The sequence below is a fragment of the Acinonyx jubatus genome, chromosome A1, assembly GCF_027475565.1.
Source record: "Acinonyx jubatus isolate Ajub_Pintada_27869175 chromosome A1, VMU_Ajub_asm_v1.0, whole genome shotgun sequence".
In the NCBI taxonomy this organism is placed as follows: domain Eukaryota; kingdom Metazoa; phylum Chordata; class Mammalia; order Carnivora; family Felidae; genus Acinonyx; species Acinonyx jubatus.
This window is the reverse complement of record NC_069380.1, coordinates 185,764,103-185,774,498: the sequence shown is the minus strand read 5'-3', so window position 1 is coordinate 185,774,498 and position 10,396 is coordinate 185,764,103. Positions and strand designations below refer to the sequence as shown.

At 40.4% G+C, this 10,396-nt stretch overlaps 1 long non-coding RNA gene across 2 annotated transcripts in view; it reads right to left on the bottom strand.

The window, feature by feature from the left end:
• Positions 1-240: 240 nt before the first annotated feature.
• The window catches only part of LOC113592466 (uncharacterized), a 45,965-nt gene continuing 35,809 nt past the window's right edge, over positions 241-10,396 (bottom strand). Inside the window, exon 5 of one of the 2 annotated variants that reach the window (XR_003412345.2) lies at positions 241-4,681. This is a non-coding gene — a long non-coding RNA (uncharacterized LOC113592466). Of the gene's footprint in view, positions 4,682-9,849; positions 10,060-10,396 lie in introns of those variants that run through there. The other variant, XR_008288936.1, reaches the window with a different exon arrangement.

Here is a 10,396-nt window from a genome sequence, read left to right as displayed (position 1 = left end):
CCTAATACAGCTTCAAAGACTGAAAACCCAGCTTTTCCATTTTTCCAGCTTCGTGACAGACAAGTTCCTAGCGAGCCTCTCTGCGTCTTGGTCTTTCCCATCTACAAAAAGGGGGTAATAACTCTTTTCTTAAGGGTTGTGTAGTAGCAGAAGTAAAGTGCTTGGTATAGGTTAGACCACCTGTACATGTTGATTCCTTTTTTTTTTTTAATGTTTATTTTTGAGAGAGACAGAGACAGAGACAGAGATGGCATGAGGGGGAGGGGCAGAGAGAAAAGGGGGCAAAAGATCTGAAGTAGGCTTTGCGCGACAACCTGATGTGGGGTTCAAACTCATGAACCACAAGCTCATGACCTGAGCCGAAATTGGACACTTAACCGACTGAGCCACCCAGGGGCCCCATGTACATGTTGATTCCTATACTAGTTTCCTCAGGCTGCCATGACAAATTTGGTGGCTTAAAACAGCAGGAATTTATTCTCACACAGTTCTGGAGGCTAGAAGCACAAAATCAAGGTGTTGGCAAGATTGGTTCTTTCTGGAGGCTCCAAGGGAGCATCTGTCCCATGTTTCTCCCCTAGTTCCTGGTAGCTGTGGGCAAGACTTGACATTCCTTGGCTTGTAACTGAGTACCTCCCATTTCTGCCCCATCTCCACATATTCTACTCCGTGGGTGGACATGTCCTCTTCTCTTCTTACAAAGACACCAGTCATTGGATTTGAGGACACCTTAATCCAGTTTGATGTCCATCTTAACTTAATTACATCTACAATGAACCTGTTTCCAAAAAAGGTCATGTTCTGAGGTTTTAGGTGGACATAAATTTGAAAGACAACATTCAGCTCGCTGGAGTTCTTTTGCACTCTCTCCTCCATTGCAGGGTTTCTGCACAAGGGCTTTTGAGTGGGATACAGCAAGCTTCGTGGCCAGAACCCCAGGAGTGTTGTGTCCCCCCATTCCACTCATGTCACCTCCAGAACCAGAAAGATCATTTGTCCTCTGTAAATAGCTATTGAATTATCACAGGGAATGGACTGGAAGCCCACAACTACTTGGGAATCATTTAACTCTGAAAGAAGTAGATTGGAGCAGTTCCTCAAGTGTGTCCACAGTGAAAAATGAGGCATTGCTTACCTTGGAAAACAAGTCCATTCATTCCAGACCAACTAATGGTTTAACTTTAGTGGTTGAGTTACTAATAACCCAAGGTTCTGATGAGTTAATCCTCCCATTTCAGCAGAGACATTCTGGAGGCAAGATTTTAGATCAGAGGAATGACTCTACTGGTGGACATTCCAAGCCCTTTAGGTGGGCTGTTGTGGAAAGGTGTTTCGAGAAAGTAGATTTGGTGGCCATTCAGCTAACTCTGCTAACATTTCGTGAGTGGCTCCTACATGCAGGGCACTGATCTAAATGCCTGGGTGGAACTCACTAAGAACAAAACCTGCTTTCTGCCTGTCATGGATTGATGATAAAATAACTATCCCCAAATAATGGCAAAATAAGAGAGATGCACTGTGAAAGAGATATGACAGATATATGTGGAAATGGCAGAAATTAATTTGGATGACAATGAGGTGACAGAGCGTATTGCAAAACCTTGAGGAATAGGCAGTGTTTAAAGGGTGGATTGACAAACGGAGATGGCAAGGGCTGGCATTTCAGGTAGAGAACCCAGATACGCAACAGCACAGTGGCGGGGGCAAGGCAGAGGACATCCGGCCACTGCCCCTTGTCTGCTCCAGTGGTCAGAGTGTGCTGTGAGGCCACGTGGGAAGTCAAGACTAGAGAACTAACCCAAGGGTTGATGGTGGAGGGCCTTACGGGGAGCCTGAGGCTACGGGGTTGGATCTCGGAGGCCTTGGCAGACACAGGAGAGCCAGTGTGTCTGGCTTCATGCTACCCACTTCACTTGGAAAATGACATAGGTTTCATCGCTTCTTGGAGCCATGGCTTCCTGGTGGGTAAAGTGTAGGTGGCACTCGCCCTGTTTCAAGGTCTCTTGAGGAAGATCTGATGAAGCAACACACACACAGCTGTTTGGGATGGTGCCGGGCACTTAGTGAGCAGTTACTAAAAGCTCTTTATTAACTGTAAAGGTCTTGGCAAGGGAAGCGAGCAGACTTGGGGTTGGTTAGTTGGTTGGTTTTTTTCAGGATGCCAGCTCCTGGCTAACAGGCAAGCTGGCTGGCTGAGTGAAAGGAACAGAGGGAGGGGGTGCAGGACAGCTATGTGTGCTGCTCTGGAGTTTGGGGCATGCCAACAGGAAGAGTGGTGACAAGTCTCCAGCTGGGGCTGGCCAAAGGGGAGCACCACAGTGGGGAGTCCAGGAAACCGGCAGCCTGAAGGGACCCTGAAGTTTGTCCAGCAGCCCAGGGAAGGACAGCTCCACTTCTCAAGAGAGGGTAGAAAGGATCTGAGTGTCCAGAGTGTCTCTTGGGAGCCACTTAACCAAAGGGGCATGGGTGGAGTGAGCAGCACGGACCAAGGCCCAGAGAAGGGAAGGAGTGCACACAAGAGCCAGGCAGGTGCAGGGCAGTTGCACTTGTCTCACAATGTCCTGATACCGGCTGTAAAGGTGCCTGGACGGTGAGAAGGGCACCGGTGTGCTGCGGGTGTCTCACTTACATCAGAGCCCACATGCCCATCCCCTTCCTCCCTGCTTGTGCAGATTCTGCTTGTCACTTGTGGTCCTGTTGGAGGCTCACACCCTCCCTTGACCCTTTTCCAATGAATCCAGCCTATGCTGATCTCTGCCCTCCTCGGAAGACCGGTTGTGCTTGAGTCACACTGTTTAGCGTTGGGTTGTTCTTTGATCTGCCAGACGGGGAGGATAATTACTCAGAGCTTTCTCATGTACAGCAAATGAGACAGACCTTCTAATGCTCCCAGCACAGTACCTGGTGCCTAAACAGTGCACAATAAGTGCGGGCAATTCTCCTGTTGTTGCCACTCCTTCTGCCCCTGCACTTGGATATTATTGTCATTGCTTGGGGACACAGGTTGGATAGCATCCTTGAGAACAGTACACTCCCGGAGACACAGGTATGTGGGTGTTAGCTATTATGTCAACCCTTTCTCTCCACTCAAGAAAGCATTCTGAAGAACCAGATGAATGAATATGACATTATTATTGTGATAACCTTGAATCTACTCTAATTCATGTTTATTTTTTAAATCATCTGCCAACATTGGTACTTTAGCTTCATGAGTCACAAATTCTTTGTGGCATACCTCATAATATATGGTGACTCACCAGTGTGCTGTGGTCCTGAAGGTGAGAACTTCTGCTCTAAGTTTTAACTTGTATTACTGCTGCCTTCCTGCCCAGGCTGTAAACTCTGTGAGGACAGGGCCCCTGGCTGGCTTCTTCCTTCCTCACCATGGTGTCCAACACAATGCTTGGCAGGTAGCAATTATCAACTAGTGATGTGCCGATGAACTGATATCTTTCCAGAAGCAGGGCTTCTAGAAAGGTGTAGATTGTTCAAATGCTGAAACTTTCAAAGGTGTATCTCCAGTTCTGCTCAATTCCTATGAAAATCTCCACAGAGGGAGAAAACATGTATATTGATCAGGACTTTTGTGGGTGCAAGTGACAGAAGCCTAACTCAAACTTCCTTAATCAAAAGGGGCAAAAATTGGTTCATATACCTGAAAAGTCAAAAGGTGTATTTAAGTTCAAGTAAGGCTGCATGCAGGTGTTCATATTTTATCAGCATATTGTGTCTCTCTTAGCTCCTCAGCTCTTTTTTTCCTCTAAATTTTCTTTATTTTCAAGCATGTTCTACACAGCTGGTGGTACAGACAGCTTCCAGCCACCACAGGCTTCTTTTCCATCAGCATATAATGTCAGGCAAAACCCTGTCACTTTCCCAATCGTTCTAGCAAAATCTGGACCTGACACTCATGGGCTCAGAATGGCTTGGTTACACATTCCTATGGCTCAGTTTTACCAGGTATTGGTCACATGCTGAGTTTGGACAAATAATATCCAAAACAAGTGGTTTGGATGTTCAGTCCAGATGATTTCCCAAAAGATAATCTTGGTGCATTTCCTAGAGATGGAAGAAATGAATGCTGGGCAGACAGATATTTTCAACATTTGGCAAGCCTGAGTGAGGGGCAATGATTATGTATATAAGCGAGAACAACTGTTTCCATGTCAACTGCTGTCACCATGGTGAGAAAGACACTGATCCACTGCATCATCTGTGCACTGAGGGGGTGCCTTTTGCAGTGAGTTCCGAACTCTGACTTTGGTGCCAGCATTGCTAGGTTGCAGTTATGAGACTCTTGCAGACAGAGCCTATCCCTACCAGAACTGTTGATGGCATCTGCTGAGCTACACGGAGAGAGGCTTTGCATGTGAATGAGCACAAACTATATAACCAGCACAGGGAAACATCTGGAAACAGATGTTGATCAGTTAACAAGAAGGTGAATGCACTTTGTTCGGGTCTGATTGCTCTCTCAGGAATTGCCTTCTTATGTGGCCCCAGAGAAGAAGCAATCCACCATTCCACCTCTGCAGATAATCTTCTTCTGTCCACTGTTTTCTATTCTCCATAAACAAGAGTTGACCCTGACTAGGATTGCAGCCACCTAGCCCCATGGAGAAATGTACTGGTTTGGCAAGGAGCATCTTCATCAGATGAAGGTCTTCTTGACCTGTGCGCTCTTGAAGAGAAAGAGAACACAATAACTACAAGATAAGTCTTACTTGATGTAATGAACACCTTTCCTCTTATAGGGTTCTCCTACTAGATAACTGTGTCTTAATTGACATTGTGGCTATTTTACAATAATTCATTAATAGTGACAGTGGTAGACAGAAAAAGGACCATACAATTTTAGAATGACAAAATAAGAAGTGACCTTAGTTATCATTCCCACCCTGTGAGTTTTGTGAGTTCATCAGCTGTATCTGTCTTGTTCACTCCTATATTCCCAGTGCCTAGTGTAGAGTCTAGCATTCTGGGTATGCCATTATTCCTTATAACTGTGTTCATGACAGATATCACTAATCAATCACCACCTTACTCTTTCCCATTGATCAAGAATATGGCCTCAGGGGTGTCTGGGTGGCTCAGTTGGTCGAGTGTCCAACTTTTGATTTTGGCTCAGGTCATGATCTCACAGTCATGATATCAAGCCTGGCATGGAGCCTGCTTAAGATTCTGTCTCTCCCTCACCCTCTGCTCCTAGCATGCACATTCTCTCTCTCTGAAAAGAAAAGAAAAGAAAAGAAAAGAAAAGGGAAGGGAAGAGAAAGAAAGAAAGAAAAAAGAAAATGATCTCAGAATCATTCTCAAAACTGAACCCCAAAAATCTAATGCCAGCCAATCAACTGACATAAGCCAAAACTGATTTGCCATTGCTAACTAGTGACTTGTCAAAAATTTGCAAAATCTTAAGGAAAGATTTCTTTCAACCATGTAGTTTCCATTTAGGAAAAAGCAAAGACCTAAGCAATTACCTGTCAACTAGAATAGTGGTTTCTTTAGACTTTGGAGTCGCTGTAGAACTCCATCCTACATCCTTTGTGACATTCCTCAGAAGAAATTTAAATCAGATGCTACACACCACAGAGTAACTTCTGGGGACTGTATATTCTTACCAAAGAGTTTTAACTCCTTAGCAATCTGCAGGCTAATAATTAGCATGTAAAAGCCAGTCTACTTCAGTGGAAGGTTAGAGATTTAGGTGCTCAAAGAAGATCCCCAGGAGTTCTTTCCCTTTCTTTGGTGCTGACCATTTAGCATTTCAAGTGGTGCAGAAATGGCACCATGGAATGAGCAGCTCACTTAGGCAGCACAATCCTTTCCTTTCAGATTTTAGGCTAAGTGGCATTAGGAAGTAGTCAATTATGAACAATTTGGGTGCCTGCAAATAACTGTAGAAGTTAAATTGACTTTGTATATAAGTGGAACATGCCCCTGGAAGACATTTATTCACATGAACCCATTGTGCAGGGCCTTGGATGCAGCCAGAAAGATCATTAACAGCCGAGTCAAATTACTGTGGTAATAGGAGTATGAAAGAGGCTAGATCACTTGGATAATCGGAGCTGCAGATGACCAAAAATTCTTTTGTTGAATTGGACTAATAGGCTCCCAGATTGGCATCAGTCCCAGTGAACAAGCACTGTAACCATGTTTACTAGCAATAAGATGATGCTTTCAATGCCTGACAGTTAAATACAAGAAAAGACTAAGGAAATAGTCATTTCAATCCAGATTGACTTGAAGGTATTATGTAAATTCAAGGAACATACAAACAGAGTCTGCTAGACCAAAGCCTCCCTCGGTATTACTGGACTCTGAGGGGCAATCAGCCCTGCCCAGCTACCTGCAAAGAGGCAAAAGTACCTTATGTCAATCTTTGTTCTTGGGTGCTCTTAGAGTGACCTAGTAATTGAGCATCAGCCAGCAGCAGGGCTCAGAAGCAAGGTTCTGACTCAAATTAGTAGTTGGGGATTAGAGCATCTCTTACCATCACACAAAATTCACCTTTATGTCTGCAACAACTGAAGCAATTGTGTTTATGCTAGGAAGGAGCAATTTAGGAGATAGATCCCAGAACTTTCAGAGAGAGGGAATTAACCTCTGAACTCATACTCTCTTGAGCAGAAGTGGTTTTCCCCTGCTTATCGCAATGAGAAATGGCTATTGAGGAATTGTGGAAGAGTGGTTAATAGCTTGGTGTTGTTGTCAGACCTGAAAGCACATTCTAGTTCTACTACTTAATAGCTGTCTGGCATTAAATAGCTATTTAAATTGATTGATCCTCAGCCTTTTCTCTTTAAAATGGGGATACAGTATCACCTATTTCCTCTCCATTAAAATGGGAATAATAGTAAGCATTGTTGTAAAGATTAAATATAAAAAAGTATAAAGCACTTAACACTATTTGGATCATTTACCAAGATAGACCAAGTTCTGAGACCTAAACAAATCTTAATACATTTAAAAGAACTCAAGTCATACAAAATATATTTCCTGGAGAAGATGAAATTAAATTAGAAATCAATAACAGACAGCTATCTATAAAATTCCCAAATATTTGGAAACTATCTAAAACACTTCTAAATAACAGCTGAGTTGAAGAAATTAAAAGGGAAAGAAGAAAACATTTTTAAGTTAATGAAAATTAAAACACAGCATTTTAGAATTTATACCATGCTGCTAAAGCAGTGCTTATGGGAAAATTTATAGCACTGAAATGCCTATGCTAAAAAATAAAAGAAAAGTCTCAAATTCCAAGCTCCCACCTTAAGAAACTAGAAAAAGAAAAGTAAGTTAAAGCCAAGTAAGCATAAGAAAGAAAATAATAAATAAAAATCAATGAACAATCAATGAAACAGAAAATAGAAAAACAATAGAGAAATTCATTAAAATCAAAAGATGATTCTTTGAAATCAATCAAATTTATAAGCCTCTAACCAAACTGAATAGAAAAAAAAGAGAAAAGACATAAATTAACCCAATAACCAGAATCAGAAAAATGACAGCACTATGGATTCTACAGATATCAAAGCAATAAGAAGACATTATGAACAACTCTGTCTATAAAATAAATAATAAATGCCTCTAAATTTGACAATTTAAATGGATAAATTCCTTGAAAAACATAATCAAACAAAGTTCACTCAAGAAGAAATAACTTGAATTTGTAGTTAACAACTTTCTTAGGAAAAAACAAAACTCAAAGACCAGATAGCTTCCTTGGTGAAATCTATCAAATTTTTAAGAAAGAAACAATACACAAACTCCTTGAGAAAGTTAAAGAGGAAGGAATACTTATCAATTTATTCTGTGAGCCCACCGTTACAAATGACAGCATTAGTAGATAAGAAAATTTCAGACCAATAGCCCTCATGAATATGCAGTAAAGTGTCAACTAAAAGGTAAGTCAAATCTAAAAACATGTAAGAAGGATAATATATCATGATCAAGCAAATGGCATTGTTCTGGACTTTACCCCAGAAATTCAAAGTTGATAGAACATTTAACAAATCAATGTAATTCACCATATTAATAGTGTAAAAAGGAAAAACACACAAAATCATCAAAACAGAGGTAGAAAAGCATTTGACAAAGTACATTATTTTTTTATAGGAAAAACATATCTCAGCAAACTAAGAATAGAGGGAAATTCCTTAACTTGATAAAAAGCATCTATAAAAACCCTACATCATACTTAAAGGTAAATAAAATGAAAGACTGAATGCTTTTGTGCTAAGATCAGAAAGAAGAAAAAGATGTTCATTCTCACTACTTCTGTTCAAATTTGTACTGATGATCTAGCTAATGCAGTAAGGCAAGAGAAAGAAACAAACTGTATGGAGATTAGAAAGGAAGAACTAAACCTGTCTTTACTCACACATGATATGATCATCTATGTAGAAAACCCTATGGAATCAACAACAAAACACTACAAGAACTTGTAAAAAAGTTTACCAAGTTTTCGAGATACAAAATCAATATAAAAGATTACATTTATATAAAAGCAATGAATAATCAGAAACTAAAATTAAATTTTTTTTTAACGTTTATTCATTTTTTTGATAGAGAGACAGAGTTGAGTGGGGGAGGGGCAGACAGAGAGAGGGAGACACAGAATCTGAAGCAGGCTCCAGGCTCTGAACTGACAGCACAGAGCCTGACGCGGGGCTTGAACTCACAGACCACAGACCGTGAAATCATGACCTGAGCTGAAGTCGGACGCTTAACCGACTGAGCCACCCAGGCACCCCTCAGAAACTAAAATTTTTAAAATAATGTCATTTATAACAGTATCAAAAAATATAGTTACAGATTATCTCCAACAAGATGTGTGTAAGATCTGTAGATTGAAAACTACAAAACACTGCTAAAAGAAATTAAAGAAGATCTAATAAATGGAGATATAAATAATGTTCATGGATCAGAAGACTCAATTTTGTTAAAATATCAATTATAACTCAAATCAGTGTATAGTTTCAAAACAATCCCAATCAAAATCTTAGCAGAGTTTACTATAGAAATTGACAAGATAATTTTAAAATTGATATGGAAATGCAAAGACCTTGGATAGCCAAAATAACTTTAAAAATAATTTAAAAAGAAGGTTAACACTGTTTGATTTCAAGACTTACTATAAAGATACAGTAATTGTCAGTGTCAACCATTAGGGTCAAGATAGATAAATAGATACATGGATCAGAATAGAGTCCTGAAATAGACCCACAGATATATGGACAACTGGTGGTCAGTAAAGGGGCAAAGGTAGTTCAGTGGAGAAAAGTTAGTCTTTTCAACAAATAGTGCTAAAATAGTTGGACATCTATATGGGGGCAGAGGAGGGGGAATAGAACTTTAATCCATACCTTGCACTATATACAAAAATCAACTCAAAATACATCACAGACCTAAATATGAAATCTAAAACTATAAAATTCCTAGAAAAAAAAACATAGGAGGAAATTTTTATGATTTATGATTAGGCAAAGATTTCTTAGATATAACATCAAAATCACAGTTCATGAAAGAAAAAAGTGATAGTGTACTATATCACAATTAAGAATTTCTGCTCTTTGACTCTAGATTTTTTTTAATTAAAATTTTTTTAACGTTTGTTCATTTTTGAGAGACAAAGAGAAACAGGGTGTGGGTAGGGTAGGGGTAGAGGGAGAGGGAGACACATAATTCCAAGCAGGCTCCAGGCTCCTAGCTGTCAGCACAGAGCCCAAAGTGGGGCTCGAACCCATGAACCATGAGATCACGACCTGAACTGAAGTTGGAGGCTTAACCAACTGAACCATCCAGGCACCCCTATAGATTTTTAAAGTTTATTTATCTGAGAGAGAGAGAGAGAGAGAGAGAGAGCACACATTCCTATGCAAGCGGGAGAGGGTAGAAAGACTTCCAAGCAGGCTCCATGCCATCAGTGCAGAGACCAATGCAGGGCTTGAACTCATGAACTGTGAGATCATGACCTGAGCAGAAATCAAGAGTCGGACGCTTAACCGACTGAGCCACCAAGGTGCCCCAAGAACTTCTGCTCTTTGAATTACCCTGTTAAGAGAATGAAAAGACAGCTCACAAAATGAGAGAAAATATTTGTAAATCGTGTATCTGACAAGACAATTGTATTCAGAATATATAAAGAACTCTAAAACCCAATAATAAGCCAAACAACCTAATTTTTAAAAAATTGATAACAGATTTACACTTATACTTTATCCAGGAAGATAAAGGGACGGCAATAAGCAAATTACAAAGATGGTCAACATTATCATCATTAAGTAAAATGCAAATAAAACAATGAAATACCACTACCCACCTGTTAGAATTGCTAAAATTAAAAAGACTAACCGTGGTAAGTATTGCCAAGGACATGGAGATACTAAAG